Here is a 21688-nt window from a genome sequence, read left to right on the forward strand (position 1 = left end):
TTTTGCTCCTGAGACTTCAGGGAACAGGAGGCAAGCTCTATCCAAGCCCTTGGAGAGCACTTTCACAGCCAGACAAGAGTTCAGCAAGGCAGCAGGCCAACAGCAAGGCAGCAGTCCTTTGAAGAAAGCAGACAGGTGAGTCCTTTGAGCATCCAGGCAGTTCTTCTTGGCAGGATGTAGTTTCTGGTTCAGGTTTCTTCTCCAGCAAGTGTCTGATGAGGTAGGGCAGAGGCCCTGTTTTATACTAAATTGTGCCTTTGGAGTGGGGGTGACTTCAAAGAGTTTCTAAGAAATGCGCCAGGTCCCCTTTCAGTTCAATCCTGTCTGCCAGGGTCACAGTAGGGGGTATGGCAGTCCTTTGTGTGAGGGCAGGCCATCCACCCTCCCAACCCAGGAAGACCCATTCAAAATGCAGATGTATGCAAGTGAGGCTGAGTACCCTGTGTTTGGGGTGTGTCTGAGTGAATGCACAAGGAGCTGTCAACTAAACCTAGCCAGACGTGGATTGAAGGGCACAGAAAGATTTAAGTGCAAAAAAATGCTCACTTTCTAAAAGTGAAATTTCTAGAATAGTAAAATTAAATCCGACTTCACCATTCAGCAGGATTTTGTATTACCATTCTGGCCATACTAAATATGACCTTCCTGCTCCTTTCAGATCAGAAGCTGCAACTTCAGCAATGTATGAGGGCAGCCCCAATGTTAGCCTATGAAGGGAGCAGGCCTCACAATAGTGTAAAAACGAATTTAGGAGTTTTACACTACCAGGACATATAACTACACAGGTACATGTCCTGCCTTTTACCCACACAGCACCCTGCTCTAGGGCTTACCTATTGCACACATTAGGGGTGACTTATATGTAGAAAAAGGGGAGTTCTAGGCTTGGCAAGTACTTTTAAATGCCAAGTCAAAGTGCAGTGAAACTGCAAACACAGGCCTTGCAATGGCAGGCCTCAGACAAGGTTAAGGAGCTACTGAAGTGGGTGGCACAACCAGTGCTGCAGGCCCACTAGTAGCATTTAATCTATAGGCCCTAGGCACATATAGTGCACTCTACTAGGGACTTATAAGTAAATTAAATAGCCAATCATGGATAAACCAATCAATAGTACAATTTACACAGAGAGCATATTCACCTTAGCACTGGTTAGCAGTGGTAAAGTGCCCAGAGGTCAAAAGCCAACAACAACAGGTCAGAAAAAATAGGAGGAAGGAGGCAAAAAGTTTGGGGATGACCCTGTCAAAAAGCCAGGTCCAACATTGGCCTTAATCGCATTTCTGATGTAAGAGCTTTGAGACCCTTACTCTTTTGGGTAAGGATCTGAACTACTCCAGAGCTCATCGTTTACAGGGACTCCCTCCTTGACATTCTAAAAAGACCTAATGCAGCTTCCATTCCATGGCTCAGGTATGTGTCAAAATGGTTTTGCACCCTTCGACTTGGTAACTATTGGGAGAACCCTCAGAATTTAGGAAAGGCCCAGAAACAACTTCTGAAATCTACCTATTGGTCCTTTGTTAGAAATAACTATCTTCTTTGCATATCATATGGACGACTGACTACTCAATTTCTTGTTTTTAAGTGGTATCCCCAGTTTGAATTTTACTTAGATTTTATTCCTGGTTTATTGGGCAAGAGCTTGTATGCTCGCTTTCGATTCGGATGTTTACCGCTAAGCACTTAACCGGTAGTTGGAGGCCACAAGCGATACCTGATTTATGTCCTGGCTGTAATGATGTTTCTGAATCTGTGGAAAATGTTATGTTTTTCTGTCCAGCGTATGCCTTCTTCCTGCGTAAATGGATTCTTCCAGTTTGCTGGAATATGGGCATAAGACAATGTATTATCGCCATAAGGATCTTGAAGAGCAATACCTCACCTGCCTTAATTTGTGCTGTTAGCATGTTCCTTGTGGCCGCATGGCATAAACGTACTCATCTTTTAAAATATAGTAATTTGTAAATATGTGTGCTGCAAGGTTATGGAATGAGAGTTTTACTCTAGTATAATTGTTGATTGATGTCTTTTTAACTTTTCATATTTCTTTTTTTTAATTAAGTATGTATTCTTTGGATTGTTGTGATTTTATGCTTTGATGGTTATTTATGACGGATTAAAGCTTGTGTTGATGGATTGATAGCTCACCTGTCTGTATATCATTTGAGCTGATCCATTAATAGGTTCAAGAAGGCCTGCTACTTACTGCTGCACTCCTGTGACCTGAAATACTCCATTACTCTCAAGCTTGCATTTGATAAAGAGCGAACTGGGGCACGTCTCCTGCCAGAACACGGCATTCAGTGGTCAGCTCACCGCATGTGTAACCATGCCTACTGCAAGACAAAACAATAACGTTCACAAATGTATTGGATGAAACAGTCTGAAAGCATACAAAGAGAATAGTTTTTCCTAGTTTAACAGGGAAACTGGGATTTTGCAGCAAGATTTGCACCTGGTGAGTAGTGGGAAAATTATTTTGTACTAGATGTCCGTTGCAGAAAGGACATTTTTCGCCTGGAGGTTGCTCCAAATATCAGTACGGCAAGACACAATTACAAACGAAATCGAGGCCATCTCGAAATGTTATGTCAAACTGCAAAGAAGCTGAATTCAACCCTAGGCATGCAAGTATATCAGATGTAGTGTCAGGTGAGAGCTTGCAGAATGACTATTTGACTTAAATATTAGTAGTGGGGGGTCTGCTGTGATCAGCAGGTTAAAGGTTTAAAACCCTTGCAAGTCAGAATCAGCCTTCCATCCTCCAGAGGTCGGTAACTCGAATCCTGTGTCTCGGGTAACTATCCCATCCGTTCTATGCAGTGCATAGAAAGAAACAGGCGTGGGGCATGAGGCGCTACGGGGAATACGTGCTACTATTAGAACGGACTCGAGACAAGAGCCATGGAGAAGGTATATTCGCTTCAAAAGCATTTACTTCAACCTGAACGGGTTTTTATTCCAAGCGTCTGGTTATATGCTGCTCATAAGAAAGATGATTGCTTTCCATCAATTTTAGCAGCTGCAATCATTCCTGAGCCTGTCTGAGTAAAGCCCGCCAGCTTCGGCGAGGTCTGCCCATAAAAGAGCCAAGTATTTTAAACTCGTCCAAACGGCCCTGGTGCGAACAGGTGCCCGACCCAGTGTACCAGCACTAGCATTCTGCGCCGCCGGGATGCCACGGCTCCACCTGCTCGGAAGGGGCTCGGCGGGGAGTGAGTGGGTGGGCAGGGGAATCCTCTGGCGTCTGCTCTCAGCCTGGCTGCGGATGATGTGTGGATGATGTGTATTTTCTGTCTCAGCGCTCCACGAGAAGACGGGATCCGCTCAGACAGGGTTGTAATACCCTCCCCCAGAGACTGGGCGGGAAGCTGAGGAGGAGGGGGTAAGGGGTGTATAAACGGCAGGGAGGGGGAAATGAGAATGAGTGGAGGAGGGAGGGGAGAGGAGGAGGCATTTCATTTTACATCACCCATCTCAGAACGGCGACGGAGACACGCAGGCAGTGCGCCTCTGTGGTACCTTTGGCTGCGCCTCCCTGCGCTCCCCTCTGCCTGCGCGCGCCTGGTACATCTTAGAAGATAAAACACTCCTGCCGTCAAGTGAAGCACAAAAAGCCCCCCTCTCTGCTGTCCCGGCCACTGCACCCGTAGGTAGGGTGCCGGCATCTCAGCACTGCTACCAACAAACTAAGAATCAAAGGAATCACCCAAGGTGGAAAGAAAGAGGGGACACCTCCGCTTCACAACAAAGAAACAAGCAAAAACAACTTCTGGGCCAAAACCACGCACCCACGAACTTACATAGGTGCTTCTCACGGCGTCTCCCGCGTGCGGTCTCTAGGAGGGGAGTGCAGAGGCGGGTAAGGAGCGATGTTGCTTCTTGTGTCCGTGTGCAGGTGTGCATGTATGTGGGCTACAAAGAGGACGGGCTTTTGGGGTGGCATGTGGGGTTTGTGGTGAAGAGGGCTGGTGGCAGCGTGACCTATCGTGTTCCGATATCAGTGATCGTAATAACCCCATCAATGTCCAATAAAGCTGATTTGTCAATGTTGTCGACGAGTTGTCCTCGCTCGTTCAAAGCAGCACTTTACTGATAAGTAGCAGACCAAGATAGACTGTAGACCTGCACAAAGAAATACAGCATGAGATGTAAGGGAGGACTGGTGTTTGCCTAACTTCATCCCAAAATGTGGTTTCCAATGGAAAACGAAGGCTTTGCTCCGCTGAGCACGTATTCTCTGTGTTTTATTCAGATCCCACCAACCACACACAAGAGCAAGTGCACAGCAAAGTTGTAAATAATCACTTTGCCTAGGGGAAATGGGACTCCTTTGCAGTCATAGTGCAGCGTTGATAATTCCAGACACGACGAAAAATAGATATTCGTAATAAAAAAGAACACTAACTCCTTTCTTGGTGTCAGATAATAGAATTTGATTTCTTCATACCCCGTAGATTCAATTATTTCTGTTGCTCTGGGGATAAAGATAAAAGTTTGGCATAGCAGGACGAAGAGCTGTGAACTGCATGGCCATTTAAACATCCACTAAATAATAAGCATTAAACGTGTGCGAGTTTTAATGAGGGCTATGCCAGGTATGGTGAATCTGCATAGATGCATGTATATTGCATGTGCGTGTATACCTATACTTGTCTAAATGTCTTTAAATACGTTCTCTAGCTCTCTCTCTCTCTCTCTCTCTCTCTATATATATATATATATATATATATATATATATATATATATATATATATATATATGTATATATACATATGCATACATGATTAAAATGTACTATGTATATAAACACATAAATATATTTACACAATCTATACTCACACATATACAGATGCAAACACTCCTAAGTACACATATAAATGTACATTGATACATATTCATTTGTATTTGTGTGCATGAATGCAAATGAATACAGGTGCATACACCTGAATGTGGCAGAACAGCTGACATGCTTCTTTGTTTATGGGCGTGCGCGCATGTAGTACATATGCATAAACAGGTTTATTTCTGTTCTGGAAATATTCTTCAACACCTGATTGTCTGAGGTTATGTTAATCTGCTGAAAGTAACACCAGCAGTGCATTATACACGCTTTTTCCGAGAGGGAACTTGCTTGCCCAAAATAAGCCAATATTTGGGCTCTCTTTAGTGTTGGCTGAGAAAGGAGCTCTACAGGCAGCTTGGCTTGGATGTGGGCTCCGTCAGCTGGAGTCACTTGTGTATGGAGCAGTCTGGTGGCATTTCCTTTCGCTGCCTGTTGTTGCTTACACTTGCTTGAAAGTCTGCTGCAGTGGAAGGAAACGCGCAGCTTCTACTGAGAGAGTGCCTCAGCAGCCGCTGCGTCTTGTCCGCAGATGCGGTCTTCACTAGACCACATTGTATACACGCTTCTGCAGTAAGTTCCTCCCTTATAAGTCACAATGGGAGCCCCGTTCCAGGATACAGGGATGCCACGCAGTGGTCTTTAGAGCACATGAAAGTGTGCGCTTCGTGACCGCATCGTCCGGCCGTTGGCAACGCAGTCTGGCTGTCAACCTGTGCCGAGAGCTCGAGTGTTTCGGTGCCGTGAGATGCGTGATTGCCGAGCCTGGTCCCCGGGGCGGAGAGAGCATCGATCGGGGGCTGTGTCCGTGGGTGGCCGCTCTCGGGGAGTGAGGTGGGATGATGGAACACGCAGGTGGTGGTGGGAGGCCCGCAGTGTCCAGGCTCCAGAGAGGTAAACGCTGCTGTCTGAGGCGGCGACATGTGAGACAGGGCGACACACAATGCCGCCAGCTCCAATCTCGAGCAGGGCAGGCAGGGCACGGCAGGCTTTGTGATAAACGGCACATGCTTGTAATTGGTCTTCGGCTGGAGTGGAAGTGGCGCGAGGCCCCTTTGTATCTCAGCTTTTAATCGTTTTTTCGACCTTTTACCAAGCTGGGGGCAGACGACGTCCTCCGTGGACCCGGTCAGAGTATTTATCATACGCACTGAGAGGGATTGAAGTGCAGAGATCCTATTCGTATCTGCGAGGTGGAGGGTGGGTGTTACTATCGTTTATGACACATACCTGTGAATGGGAAATCAGATATTTCTTTAATAATAACGTCCATTGCATCCAACTCCCTATCCAAATTGCGCTAGTATCACATAAATGATGGTGCCTCTGCAAATTTTGATCAGAGACCCATAAAAATCCCCATTACCTGCAGTGTAAGTCCAGCTGCTTATACTGAGGACTGACGAAGTGCACATTGACGGTAGGCAAAGGTCTTCAGCAGTGCTTGGAGTGTTCGGAAATATATATACATATACATATATATATATTTTTTTTTGGTGGGGGTTGATTCGCCCCATGGGGCTGGAGATATCCTGTCCCTGCCGTAACCCTGATTTCCCCCTCCCCCTGCGTTTAGGTTATTCTGAATGCGAAAGACTGCAGCGTGAAGTTTCACGAAGCTGTGCTGTGTTTTTCAATTACAACATTAATCTGCAGTAGACAGGAAAGAAAAGTTAGGTTTATTTCCAATTCCAGCTCTTTCAGACTTTATAGAAAATACCTACCTCTATTTTAATCCGAGTTACTTTAGGCCTGTGGTGTCTGGTAAGAAATAATAGGGTCAGAGCTTCACACCCAGTGTGAATCTCCCCTGGGGATCATTTAGGGATAGCAGCTGCTACCCTGCAGCATTGCACTCAGTACCCTTGATCTCAGAGGCTACAGAGGCAGCAGCAGGAGCAAACTCAACAAAGCTGTTGTGAACCCTGATTATTCTGTATATTTTTCACCCCTCAACCTTTTTAGCCCTTTACCTGCAAATCAAAGGCTGTTGCGGGACTAAAGGCGGAAGAAGGTTCCATTCCTCTGATGTCATCAGGGAGAAAGGACAGAGCCGGCTTTATACTCGCATGTCTCCCTAGGTTGAAATAATTTGATACTCTTTCAGTTGCTGGTGAATAAATTGAGACAACCGGACGTCCCTCTTATGTTCAGTGGCCAGTCCCTGGATGATTACACCATAACAGTGACTGGCCTCTTTGAACACAAACCTCTCCACTCTTCCCCAGCTCACCCGACTTAGCTTCCCCATGCTGGTTGTTCAGGGAAAGGAGGGGGTTTATTGGTAAGTGGTGGGGGTGGGGGAACAAAGGGCGCTGGCGAGTATTAAAATAGGCATCTCCAGTGTATAAGAAGAGTTTAAAGTAGGTTAAATGTGGAGACTTGACCCAAGTGAGGGGGCTGCTGTTTATTTGACCCTGATGCAGATCGTTCCATGTACCCCTCTGAAGTTTGGCACTCAGGGGCATAGCTTCCATTGTTGCAGCAGTTGCAAGGGCACCAGGGCTCAGTGGCCCAAGGGGCCCACTGAACCCAGATTATTGCTGTATTTCAACAGTTTAGACAGCAGCCAAAGGACATGGACTTTGATTCACCAACATACCATCGCATCGAAAGTGACCTCATATGCCCTTTGACTTGTGGATGGCATCACAGGAAGTGGAGTCACATGATCTGTGACCCAACAGCATCACAGGAAGTGAAATCAGGTGACCTTTGACATGCGAACTGTGTGACCCTGCCCAGTTTATGTTAATGCAGTCTGGCTGTATAGTACCAGAACATCATATACTAAATGCAGTCTCACAAAAATATTGTGTTCTAAATATCATTCACGAAAATACCACCCTATTGAAGTTAAAAAAATACAATCTTCACCTGGTGGGATGATATTCAGTAAACAATATTCAGAACAGAATATTTATGTCAGATTTCATTTTTTGTCAATTATATTCTTACATGCAGCCAGTTCGGCCCAACTGCAAAGCTTGTAGAATGTCCTTTGAATATGGCATTGTCACTCAAGTTACTCATAGTGGTAAGGTATGGCCATTATTTTGTCCACATTCAGTATCAGATTGACCTTCATTTTTGATGACTGACAGAGCGCTATACACTAGCCAGTTACAGAACCACACATTGTAATACACCAAGTGCCCTATTACGAGTTGGACAGTTGAACCACCACAACCCCAAACCATCAAGCCGATGGCCTCACCCCTGTCCTATTACGATGTTTTCACCAGGCTGAGTAGCGAAAATGCCATATTATGATGTTTCCGCTGGTCAACCCAGCTCCTTTAGGGAGCCGAGGCCAATGCCATTGCACACAGCACTCTCGGAATGGCCACTGTCTGCAATAGCAGACAGTGCGCTTTCCGAGGTGGTCCCGCACTGCCCACAACATGGTCATGGGCAATGCAGGGGCCCCCCTGCAGTCCCCAGCACTGGCTTTCCGCCGGCCTTTTTATGGTGGGGGCCTCACCAGGAAAAAGCTGGCAGAAAGCAGAGTTGTGATCAGCATGGCAGTGATAAACTCGGCACAGCTGTAGCTGATCACGACTTTGACCACCGCCAACCCATTGGAATCCGTATCCCGGCAGAGGCAGCAGTCTCTTGGCGGTCCGACTTCCAGGATTGTAATCCAGTAGTCAGACCACCAGGATTGCAGTGGTACGACCACCACCGCAAGTTTGACGTCCTGTGGACCGTCAAACTCGTAATTAGGCCTGAGTACTTGACATCTATGTATTTATGTGTGTTCATCATAAAACTAGCACAACACAAGAATAGGCATATACTGGACTCAATAAGTAGCTGCAAGCTGTAATGGTCAAATATATGAAACTTTCACCTGGCAGGAAAGGTATAATAGACCACCTTAAACATGACATAATGCCTGGTTAAAATGTATTAATGGTGCAATGAGGTAAACTTGATGGTGATTAACAAACACTGTTATACACTTATGACATAAATGTCCTTACACCTTAAAACACTTTTGAAAAAGACATAAACAGTATAATGGCCCATGCTCACAAGTCATGCTGCACATTTAAACTAATTGTACAATTCCATTTCCATGTGCTTGCCACTTTAGGCCCCAAGGGACCCTCATTTGAAGAGCCTGCTCCTTATTTTAGACACGTTTAAACACATTTAATAGTCCTGAGAAGCCCATCATTTTAAAACTAGAATAATGCAATGCTCTAAGCACAGGATGACATGCTTGGGACACTGCACAATGCACTTTTAGTACTGGGCAGCCTGCACTATAGCCCCAAGTTACGATTTCTCTGTCAAAGTATTAGGCAGATAAAGAAATGCATCTAAAATAATTGCAAAAATAAGCTCTTCATTTTGATCCCTTTACCTTTCTGATAAATCGAAGTCACAAAGAGAAAGCCAGGCTTCTCAGTTGCGATACCTGGCAACCCCTAATGACGTCCATGCCAAAGGACCCATTTCCTTCCTTGCACTAGGGCCCATGACACACTGGCTACTCCACTGGCACTCAGGGTGTGGGGGGGCTTGCCCATGACAAGGCTCTGTGATGCAACTTCCTCTAACCTCGCATTTTGGTGAATGGACATGAATGACTCTCTCTGGAATTGTCAGTCCATATGGATTGAGCTAAGCAGTGGGGAGATTTCGCTCTGAATGCTTGTTAGTACTCAGGAATGGTGGATATCAGCACAAAACTCCAACATTCTGGGCTTATTAGAAAACCGTGCTTTCAACGTGTTACTATGAGATTCAAAATGTTTGTATATGCGCTAGCACTTTCTGTTAGGGTACTAGTGGTAAAATGCTTTTGGCATACTTTTCTGAAACGTTTCTTCTCTATGTTACATTTTTGTAGATTTTGAACTTGTTTAATATATTTTTAATCTGAAGTAAAACGAATTGAATTGAAATTTAGTTGGTTCCGTTCGCTACACCCAAACGCAAATCGATCACATGGGCTGCATATTTACTCAGAACATGCAGTCAACCTAAAAATGAACCGTGGTGCGTGTCATGTTTACATATAGCACAGAAGAAATAGTCAACCCCGAACATATAGTCACCCTAATAAAAATTAACTGTCGTGCTGTGTCATGTTTGCCCATAACACAAAAGGAAAAAAACAACCTAGAGCATGCAGTCGTTTAGTATTGTCCTGTCCTGCTCTACTGTATTTACCCCAGCACAGAAGAAAAACATAACTAAGGTATGCAATAATGTAAAAATTATGCTGTCTTGCTATTTCATGTTTTGCCCACACTCACAGACCACCTGATCTAGAAGATATAATCACTCTAAAAATGTACTGTCTTGTCATGGCAAGTGTTCTCTTGGTGCGAAGACTAGCCAAAAACATGCAATCAAAATGCACAGACCTGTGTTGTTTACCTCTGGAGGGAAGACAAGCCCCCCGGGACGGCTAAGCACCCTAAAATGTATTATGTTGCTGTGTCATGTTTAGTTATGCATAAAAGATAACACCTAGGTAGATCATGTAATTGTCCTGAACATGTAGCTGTCCTGCCATGTTTTCTCATAATGCATAAGGAAAATCAACCCAGAACATGCAACTTCCTAAAACATATTGTCCCTTCATGATTACCCCTAACACAGAAGATAAAGCCAACCCATAGCACCTAGTTAACCAAACATACACTGGCATAATATTAGTTTAATCCTTGCAATGAATAGCTTAAAAAAGGTTACCCAGGGCTATCAGTCACCTCAAAAATGTACTGTTCTGGGATGATTGTCTCTGTGGCAGTAGAAAAAGCCTGTGTAAGGCTTGTAATCACCTAAAACATGTACTGTTCGGTAATGGTTAAAACTAAGGCAAAAGAGAAAGCCAACTCAAAACATGCAGTGATCGAAAAATGTTCAACGTTATTGTATGTATCAGACGAGACAAGAAAGCCAATCCAGAACACACAACCACCCTAAAATGCACGCCCATGTCGTGTTTACACCTAGTGCAGAAAAGAAAAACTGCCCTAAACATGCAGTCATTCTAAAAATGCAGTGTTAAGTCATACTTACCTGGTGCAGAGGAGGAAGTATACCCAGGGCAAGCAATCAGCCCAAAAATCTACTATTCTGTGATGTTTATAGCTGAGACACACGAGAAAGCCAGTTCAGACTATGCAGTCACTCTAAAAGCATGCATTCTTTTAATGCCTACGCCATGCCAATTCCGAAAGTCAATCCAGAACACACAGCTGTACTAAAAGTACAATACAGTGCCAAGTCATTTGTACACCTGGGGACAAGAGAATATCTACCTAGAGCACACAACCACCCACAAATGTACTGTGCTTTCATTGTTATCTTTGTCGTCGAAGAGAACGTCTATGCATAACAAACACCCGATCACTCTAAAATTGTACTGCCCTTTCCTGCCATCTTTACCTCTGGCACGGTAGATACAATTTACCCTAAGCAACCAATCATTCCAAAAATGAACTGCCAGGATATATTTACGTGGCAAAGAAGATAAATTCTACCTAGAACACCAGATCCTAAAAATGTACTGCGCCGAGGAAAGTGGAGCCAGAATAGTTTATCTTTCTAAAATGTACTGTCCTGCCGTTCCATGTTTACTCCTGGCACTGAAGAGAATGTCAGTCTAAGTCATAAATTGTGCCATGTAAGACAATTTTAACGCAATGAAAAACTGCCCAGTAGGGCAGGTTACAATCTACATTTGAAGATTTTAATATGTTGCTCTAGTTCGAAAGTCTTACAGGAGTTCCTAGGATCAAATCAGATGTAACTAATTACAGAATATCCTTTTGTTGGTTTGCAGTTAAGTGCATTACTTGATGATTCAAGATTATTAGATTGCAAAAGAAACCCGAGATTTCAAGCCTCATTATAATATCCGAGGCTTGCTGATTGTATCTTCTGTCTGAATTTTTTAAAAGTTATGTTTTTAGCTAACAAAGTATATATATGTTAAGGTTATTATTTCCCTACTGTTTTGTTGATTGGCTAATTGTTGCATGCAATACCGCAAACAATTTGTCTCAGAAGGGCCTTGCTACTTTAGCCAAGGTACCAAAGGCGAGTAAACAAAGCCTTCTAGAAACAAGTTTTTTTTTTTTTATCCCTATTGGTCCTATTATTGTGGCATTCAAGGGTGCTCAACCACAGCTCGAATGGGGATTGGTTCTCTTTCTCCCACATAGCCTCACAGTCCGACTCCCTACAGGTAGTAACTAAGCCTAAAGGTTATTTTTTGATGGTGTTGATGTTAGCTGGAATACAATTTTGCCCCTTGTGGTCAGTGGCAAAGAATTATTTGTAACTTTCTGTTTCGATTACATTAATAAGACTCCAGCCACATCACAATTAATGGAGCTTGAAAAATTGTATTAGAAGAACAGAGGGTATTCAGGAGATTGCTTTAGTTCCAGCAAGGCATCATTGCATTCTTGTGCTGTGCAACATAGATTATAAAAAATAATATTTAGCTTTCCTGAATGCAGCATAATATGTTAGGCAGCATAACTTCTGGTGGTTTTAATATTATCTAAATAATTTGTGCTGCCTTTTAAAATAACAAGATTATTTTATTCAGTTACTTTACCATTGCCGGGGTCATGGTTGCTGTCTGAAAAATATATCAGAATGTACCATTTGTTTTACCTAATGCTAAGAAAAAATGATTACTTTCCTAATCAGGTTTTCATTGTTTGCTATCATACATGTAAATATTAATACAAGAGAGCAGCCCATACTTTTCATTGAAGGGTTCCGCCCACAATTGAAAGGACCCTTATTTAGGAAAGGAGGACGACATAAGGACTGCACAAAGGCTTCTCACCATCAGTCACACATTATGCTGCAAGTAATTGATCACTGAATTATTGTTATCCTCCTGTTAGTAACATCATATTAAAATGTGCACATTTATTTACAACCTGCAATGTAATATTTGTTCGTTGATACAGGAAAATGGTTGCGTATCAGTCAGGTCTTTTTTGTAAGTCCTGCACACTTCTCTGCCTCAGTGTGCTGGCCCAGACCTCTTTCATAAGTGGACAAACTTCTTGCCCTGTTTTTCCTGGTGTAAAATTCAAGCACAAGTCACTTGGTGTGGCTTCAGAAAAGCATTGTTGGACCTGACATCCCTGGCATTGGTTTTCCACCATTTTCTTGCCTTCAGTCCTGTTTTTATTGACTTTGTTGTTTCTGGCCTCAGGACTCTGCACACTTTACCACTGCTAATAAGTGCTAAAGCCAGTGTTTTCTCCCTAAAACATGGTAACATCGGCTTCCACCTAAGTGGCACATTTAATTTACTTGTATGTCCTTAGTAAAATGGTACTACACGCACTCAGGGCCTGTGAATTAAAGGCTACCAGTGGGCCGGCAGCATTCATTGTGCAAGCCACTTAATTATCCCTTTAAACATGTCGTTGGCCTGCTATTGCACCCTGTGTGTGCAGTTTAAGCTGACATTTTGACCTGGCAAAAATAAACTTTTTTGCCATGGCTAAACCTTCCTTATAATACATATAAGTCGTCCCTGGGGTGGGTTCTAAACAGCCCACTGGGCAGGGTGCTGTGTATTTAAAAATTGGACATGTACTTTTGAATTTTACATGTCCTGATAATGAAAACACCCTAAATGTGTTTTTCAAAATTGTAAGGCCTGCCTCTCACAGAGGATAACATTGGGCTACCTTAATACATCTAATAAGTTAGAACTTTCAATTGGGAGCAGGTAGGAATATTGAGTTTGATATTGAGTTAAAGTTGGATTTTAAGTCACAAGCTGAAAATTCCACTTTTAGAAGTTGATATTTTCTTGCCCCAACTATTTGCCTGCTGCAGCCTGTGTATCCTGGATCAAATGACTAGGTATAGCTGGCAGTTGGTCTTTTTATAATGCTGCTAGACAGTGAGGCAAAAAGGGGAATAGGGGCAGGCAGTAAGGGTCCTCTCTGAATTGATAGGGGACAGAACCGTCACCTACCACCCTTGCACATCACAAAGACTCTGCCTCAGCACACTTGCAAAGGACTTCAAACTAGTCTTTTGTGCCCGAAGATAAGGCTGGGACAAGGGTAGGGAGACAGGAAATTGCAGACACCTCTGGGGGTGGAACCCTCTAGAAATATCTCCTACTTCAAAGCTGGCGCTAAAGATAAATATTGGACCCTCAGACCCAAATGTTCGGTAAATATCTGGATAGGTAGAAGATTCAAATGAAGAACTGCTGTGTTGCTCTGCTGCATGAAGGTCTGCTGCCCTACTGCCTTGTTACTCTCCTGCCCTGTTTTCTTGCTACTTCAGAAGGATAGGACATGTATCTTAAACCGAGGACCTCCAAAGTGACTCCAAGGTCTAGTTAAATAGCCTCTTTATCTGAGTCTTAACAACAGAAAAGTCTCCAACCGCCTTGAACTGTACACTTGGACTCTGCTGTGAGTCCTAACTCAAGGTGGTACCACCCCAGCCCTGGAACCTTGGAAGTAGGTATGAAGTGCTCTGCCAGCCCAACTGTGGTCCTAGCAAAATGTGCGTAGCATGACCCATTGCCTTGCAGCCTTACTTTGAAACTGCTGCAGCGCAACACATCTCTGAAGCAGGACCATACTGCTCCTCCAAACGACTTCTGCACAACTCGTCGTTGATGCAGGACCTCACATCGCAGTCTAACTGATATTGTGTGATGCTTCCTCAATGAAGGACCTTACATCACAGCTCCATAGCTCCTCGGAACCACTGCAGCATGACACATCCTCATCCCAGAACCTCGCAATGCTCAGCAGCCAGGATTTACGTTACTTTAATCAGCAGGCCTAACTTGGTCTCTGTATCTGGCCCGCTCCACATCATAATTGGCTTGAACTCGGGGCATGGCCTGGGACCGATGGAGCTGCACGCGTAGTGCAACGCTCCCGGGCCACAATCCAGGCCCGAAGCATAAATCCTGCCATAATAGCGACCGGGGGTCTTGAAAATTGAAGAAAAGTGATCGGAGAATATGCGGCACGAGTAGGGACCGCGGCGGCCTCACTTTGGGATGAGTTTGCCCGAAAAACGCCCGACAACCTCGCGGCTGCCGCAATCCAAAATGGCGGCCGCGGCAGAGCAGTGAACCCGTTGCGACCGCGGCCCTCGACAGGGAGGGAGCGACGGACCTGCGGAGGTGAGGACCCCCACACGATCCACTGAGAAGCACAAGAGGTACGGACACCTTTGCCACCAACGGCGAGAGCAAAAATACGAAGCGGAACATCAGTGGACTTGGGGAGAGTGAAGAGGAGCAGATGAGGTGCGGAGCCCCGGGAACGTCGGGTGAGAGAGAGACAGCTCTGACGAGTCGGACCACCGGTTGCCGCGAGACCAGGGAGAGCATAGAGGCCACCTGCCGAGACGGAAGCTAATACCGGCACATTAGGGGAAATCAGGAACCGCGATCTCATGTACTCCAGAAATTGATGGAATCTTGCACAACGGATGCCCAGCTGGAGGGAGAGGTCGGGGACACCGGTACAGAACTCCCCCCCTGTTACCAGAACAGTACGCAGATTCCGACAGCCGAAGCCCGGCCGGAGGTGAGATTTTAGCACTGCCTTTCTGCATTCACAAGCTGCCCTGCCCTGGCCGGCGACCAACACATGCATAACTGTGGGAGAACCCCCTCGTGGTCAAACGGCTCAAAACTTTGAACTTCTCACAGTACTTTTTACATGAGAGTACCAGGACTGGCGACAGACGACATACAGGCTGGACGACACTGACGAACAATATCACCTTCTACTAATACGAACGGCCTTCACCAACCCGAGACCTATTACAATGGTAAAACCCAAAAAACACGACAAGCCACCAGCGGGGGACTCCTTGCCCACTGAGAATCCACCCCCAACGCCCGCCAGAGAATCACAAGCGGGACACGAGCAACAAGTAACTACTCTGGACAGTGTGTTGCTGGCCATTAAAGACTGCTGCGAAGCACTTGAACGCAAAATCGATAACCTTACCGCAGACCTTTCCCTTTTACGAGACGACCACCGTAAATTAAAGGAAAGGGTAGGCTCGCACGAGAGTACGCTAACGGGGGTATTAGCGGCACACAAAGACTCATCCTCAGAAATTAAAGACCTGGCCACCCGGCTGAAAACTTTGGAGGCAAGGGCGGAAGAAGCCGAGAACCGAGCCCGACGGAACAACATTAGACTGGTGGGGGTTCCGGAGGGGGCTGAGTCCATCGCAGCTAGCACAGAAACATTCTTGGAACAGTGGCTTAAAGACACAATGGCCTCGGAGGGCTTTTCACCGTTTTTTGCAGTGGAGCGAGCCCACAGGGTCCCTGGCGGGCCCCCTCCCCCGGGAGTCAGGCCACGGCCGATAAGTGCCAGATTACTCCACCACAAGGATAGAGACTACGTACTGTCACTATCCCACCAGCAAGGAGAGATTCAACTGCACGGCCAAAAAGTCATGATATTCCCAGACTTTACAAGAGAGACACAGGCACAGAGAGCATCCTACATTGCAGTAAAACGCACAATGCGTGAGCATAGTATAAAGTATGCCATGCTCTTTCCGGCTAAACTCCGAGTGGAATACGATAACAGGACCCATTTTTTTCTCACCCCCCAATTGGCGATGGATTGGCTCGAATCACTGAACATCCACTGCAGATCAACCCGTGACCACACATCTCTAAACCCCGGGAAGAAACGTAGTAGATCCCGGAAGAAGACCACAGAGGCGGCTCCTTCGAAACATCAGTCACAACAGGAGATGCGTGATGCGGTGGCAACAGCAGCAGCGCTGAGCGGAGGAGACTTCCACACGCATCGAACCCTGAATAATACATCAGATGTTGATTCAAACTGCGAACACTCCTCAACATCCTCCCGGGACACTCTTATCGGCTTGCCATCGATCACCCCAAGAACAGTGGACAAGATTATATGACCTCGCTGAAGGAACAAGCTGGCAAGTGAGCTGGCGACTGTGGGGAAACCTCACTCTGTGTGGAAGCCTTGCTGGGTCCCAACCGTGAATATAGAACGCTTTGACACTGGATGACACTTCTTAACCGGCACATTTCATGTGGTCGGGCCTGGGGAAAGGTCCGGAGCGTTGCTTCTTGGTCTCTGGCGCACCTCCTTCCAATAGGTTGATAATTAAGATTACAATAGTTGTAATGGTTTGGATGGGGAGAGTTGTAGGTACCGGTCCTGGGGAGAGGGAGTTGCAAAGGGGGTTTGATTTCGTTTTTGTTGTTTTAAGGGTACATCATGCACATCTACTTCACAGCCCAAACAGTTCACACCTTAGATTACTGAACTTGATAGATATATCCAGTGGTAGTAATAGAGCGACGTCGGCAGACCACCTCTACAATCCCCCCTAAATTATGACCACAGAATACAAGATAATCACATGGAATGTTAGGGGTCTAAATAACATGGCCAAAAGGTACAAGGTTCACAGTTTCCATAAACAAAGGGGAGTGCACATAGCTATCTTACAAGAAACGCACTTGTTAGAGAAGGAGGTTAAAGCCTTGAAAAAGCGCTGGAGGGGACAAATATTTGCCACCACCCACTCGGCGTTTGCGAAGGGAGTGTTGATATGGATCAGACCATGCGCTCCATTACAGGTTCTCCATACCTTGATTGACACGGAGGGGAGATATGTAGTGATTTCTGGTAGATTGGACGGGAAAGAGGTAACCCTTGCGGGACTATACGCCCCAAATCACGAACAGGGGAGATTCCTAGATCGACTATCGCTGATTATGAGCACGCTCCTCACCAGCACCACATTAATAGGAGGAGACTTTAATTGTGTAACGGATACCGCAATGGACAGATCGCACCCACCGTTGTTACAATCCGCAATCCATAAAACAGCGCTGCACTTCCAGAAGTGGCAAAAACACTGGCAGCTAACGGATTGTTGGCGTAAACTTAATCCCCTCAACAGAGAATATTCTTTCTTTTCAGCAGTCCATGACCTACACCTACGACTAGACACTTTTCTGGCATCTCTGGAGGTGCAATCTGTGGTGGCAAAGGCAGAGTATCTTGGCCGCACCATCTCAGATCATAATCCCCTATTGATTTCTTTGTCCTGGTGCGGTGAGAGACCTTTGATTCCCACTTGGCGCCTAAGAGCAGAGTCACTTGAAGACAAGGCTTTTAAGGCTCAACTGAGTACGCAGATCACTGACTTCTTTGGGAACAATGCTGAAACTGTCTCGTCCAGATCCATCGAATGGGAATCCCTTAAAACTGTGATCAGGGGATATTGTATTAGCACAACTATGGGAGTACGTAGGGTGTTAGAGACACAACTAGGTGATCTCGAGGATTCCCTTAGGGATCTTGAACGCAAACACCCGGCACAACCCGACCTATCAACACAACTAGAAGAGACAAGGACTAGAATAACAGAAGCTAACACCAGATTGTCTTGTTTCGATTACAAACAATTTTTGCAGAAACAAAACGCAGAGGGTGACAGAGCGGGTGCCCTCCTGGCCTGGTTGGCCAAACCACTCCAACATCAAACCATAGTGGTAGAGTTGGAGACCACCCCGGGTATTAAAGTTTATGGGCAGAAGGAGATCAATGCTACCTTTCTTGAATATTACTCAGAGCTATATGCCCCCCCCCCCCACCGAAGTACTTAGCGACGCTCAATTACAAGAACTGGGAAGCCTCAATCTCCCAACACTGGGAGAGGAGGACAGAATAGCCCTGGTGACTCCCATATCGCTTGCAGAAATAAAGACTGCAATTCAGAGTATGGCCAAGGGCAAGGTTCCAGGAGCAGATGGTCTCCCCTTGGAGTTTTACCTTACGTATCAGGATTCATTAGCCCCCCAGCTCAGCATACTATATGCGGAGGCATGGAATAACAATAGCTTGCCTCCTTCCACTACGGAAGCTATAATGATTCCTCTTCTGAAACCCACCATATCCCCCACGGAAGTTCAATCATACCACCCACTATCAATGTTGAATTTAGATTATAAGATACTGAACAGCGTGCTAGCTAACAGACTTTTACTGCACATGTCCTCATTAATCCATCAGGACCAATCGGGATTTATTCCACAGCGAAGCACTGCTCAAAATATTCGTAGATTGATTTCTCTTCTACATGCCCTGCCTTCTAATGCAGCTAGAGCAGTAATCATCTCGATTGACGTCGAGAAGGCTTTTGATAGCCTGAGGTGGGACTACCTAGAACCTAGTCAAGCTAAAGCTGGGACTAGAGGAAGGTTTTGTCAAGTGGACGAGACTTCTTTATACAAAACCCACAGCGAGAGTGCGCACAGGCAGTACAATATCCCCTTCTTTTGCCATAGGAAGGGGCACCAGACAGGGCTGCCCACTATCACCTTTACTTTTTGCGTTGGCAGTTGAACCTCTCGCCCAGTCGGCTAGATCCCAGAGGTTCTATGAAGGCATTACAATCAATGCCTGGACACATCATATTGCCCTATATGAGGATGACATGTTACTCTTTCTCCGGAACGTAGAGGCCGACTTGCCAGGAGCAATGACAATGTTAGACAACTTTGGGGCTGCATCCAGTCTCCGGATAAATTGGGGGAAGTCGGCCATTTTTCCAGCTACTAGGGATCAGAGAACCAACGGACAATCGGGGCCCACCGTGGTCCCCGTCCACATTAAAATACTTAGGGGTTAACATCTATCACTCCGCAAGGATCTACTGGAGGGGAACATACAGAGCATGATTAGAAGTATCAAAAACAGCATGGTATTCCGTCGGCAGTCACTGGGAGAGTTGCACTGATTAAGATGATAGTATTGCCTAGAGTGTTATATTACTTCGCAACTATTCCACTCATAATACCGAGGGTGGTATTTAAAACAATCATTTCCTTGATTACAGGATTTATATGGGAACCAGCAGACACAGGATTGCATTACGCACCCTTCAGAGAACAACAGCAGAGGGTGGTCTGGCTGTTCCCGACTTCGAATTATACCATTGGGCGAGCCAACTCCAATGGCTGGCGCGATTTTCAGAGCACCCCCAGTGGGGGAGGTACTGAGAGCCCCTCTCCACTGCTCCCGAGATAGAATTCTGGGCATTCTACTAAACCCCAAGAAACAGAATAGACCACTACCGGTGGAATGGGAGGCATCGCGTTACTGCTGGGAACAATACCTAAAGCGAACACACACCAGAGCTCCATACTCACCAGAGGCCCCCCTGACCTGCGTGGGGTCTGTTGCGGGAAATCATGTGATGGGGGTATCACCCGATTCATGGCATTTCAGATCAACACCATAGGAGCTCTATATAATAATGGGAAACTGTGCTCTTATGCAGAACTGCAGGAAAGGTTCCAGCTACCACCAGGGCTGTTCCTGACCTATAACACGATTGCCAGAACTCTTCGTAGGCAGTGGGGCACAGGGCTGGAGGAACCTCCCAGACATACTACCTGTGACCTAATATTCACTATAGGAGATCAAGGGAGGTTGATATCAGGGATATATACATCCCTACTAACCAGCACATGTCTTCCCTTAAATAGACTTAGGACCAAATGGCAGGAGGAGCTGGGTGTTACAATAGACGACGCACAGTGGTCCAGAATAACTTCACACATATATAGTTTCCAGAAATGCCAGGTTTCAATTAATAAATATATATGTCTTTCATAGGGCCTACCTAACCCCCTATGTGATATCAAAGATTTATGGTGTAGAAAATGCCAGTTGCCCTCGATGTGCAGAACTGGCAGCAGAATTGTTGCACATGCTCTGGAGCTGCCCACTAGTCAGGGATTACTGGGCAGGGATATTTGAGGCACTCTCCGCTTGCACGGGCATAACATTACCCTGATCAGCCATGGTGGTGGTCTTGGGGGATTTCCCTCGCCCCAGCAAGCATAAAATCACAAACCGGTTCATAGACCTGGCCCTGAAATTAGCAAGGAGAGAAATAACCTCGTACTGGAAAGATCCGAAGGGCCCACAGATAAATCGTTGGAGAAATGCATTAATTAAATGGGCAGAAACAGAAGGGACAGTACTACTGAGGGAGGCACTCAAGGGCCTAGGAACTAGAGACAATGCTCAGCATTGGAACACGATACTGGACAATTTTAGAACACCCGACACTTCTAATTCTGATGCAGAGACTAATCTATCAGAACCAGACCATACATAGCTAACCAAGACATCCCTATAGAAGATTGTACAAGAGACCAAACATGTAATTCATTTGTGAACTGAACAAACACTTTTATGTAATTGATAGAATGTGCAGAAGGGAAGAGGGAGGGGGAGGGGGGATTAAAAAATTGGGAAGTTATTTTGTTATGTATGCGTTATCATGCAATTATAAAACAATAAAAGAGATCTAAAAAAAAAAAAGTTGGCTTGAACTTCATACCTAGAGGTGGAGCTTTATGACTTTAAGCACCATTTCAGTTCAAATCTTTAAAATTGCATATCTCCGGTCTAGTGATTAGATTTTTATTGTTTTGGTGTCAAATAATTTATTAACTTTTACTCTATTTATTCAAAATTGTTGTGTCATTTTTCTTATGTGTGTTTTCACTTTATTTTTGTTTGAGTGCTGCATATATAATTTACACATTGCTTCTAAGTTAAGCCTGAAATGCTTTTGTGCCAAGGTACCAGAGGGTTAAACACAGGGTCGATTGGAGTCTGCTAGTGTTTCACCCTAATGAGAATAGTGGTTGCTACTTGAGTAGTGTTTAGACCCCCTTCTTCCCCCACAACCAGTAACCCAACTTCCTACAAGTGTGTTAAGATCAATATAGTAAAATAAGAAGCAGACTGGGTCCTTTTCAACGA

The 21688-nt window shown here is 45.3% G+C and overlaps 1 protein-coding gene across 1 annotated transcript in view; it reads left to right on the forward strand.

The window, feature by feature from the left end:
• Positions 1-3480: 3480 nt before the first annotated feature.
• Positions 3481-21688, forward strand: part of LOC138265760 (gamma-aminobutyric acid receptor subunit alpha-3-like) — a 1591340-nt gene continuing 1573132 nt past the window's right edge. Inside the window, exon 1 of the mRNA XM_069213778.1 lies at positions 3481-3863. The gene's annotated coding sequence lies outside the window, so the exon portion shown is untranslated. The remainder of the gene's footprint in view (positions 3864-21688) is intronic.

This window comes from Pleurodeles waltl, chromosome 2_1, assembly GCF_031143425.1.
Source record: "Pleurodeles waltl isolate 20211129_DDA chromosome 2_1, aPleWal1.hap1.20221129, whole genome shotgun sequence".
In the NCBI taxonomy this organism is placed as follows: Eukaryota; Metazoa; Chordata; class Amphibia; order Caudata; family Salamandridae; genus Pleurodeles; species Pleurodeles waltl.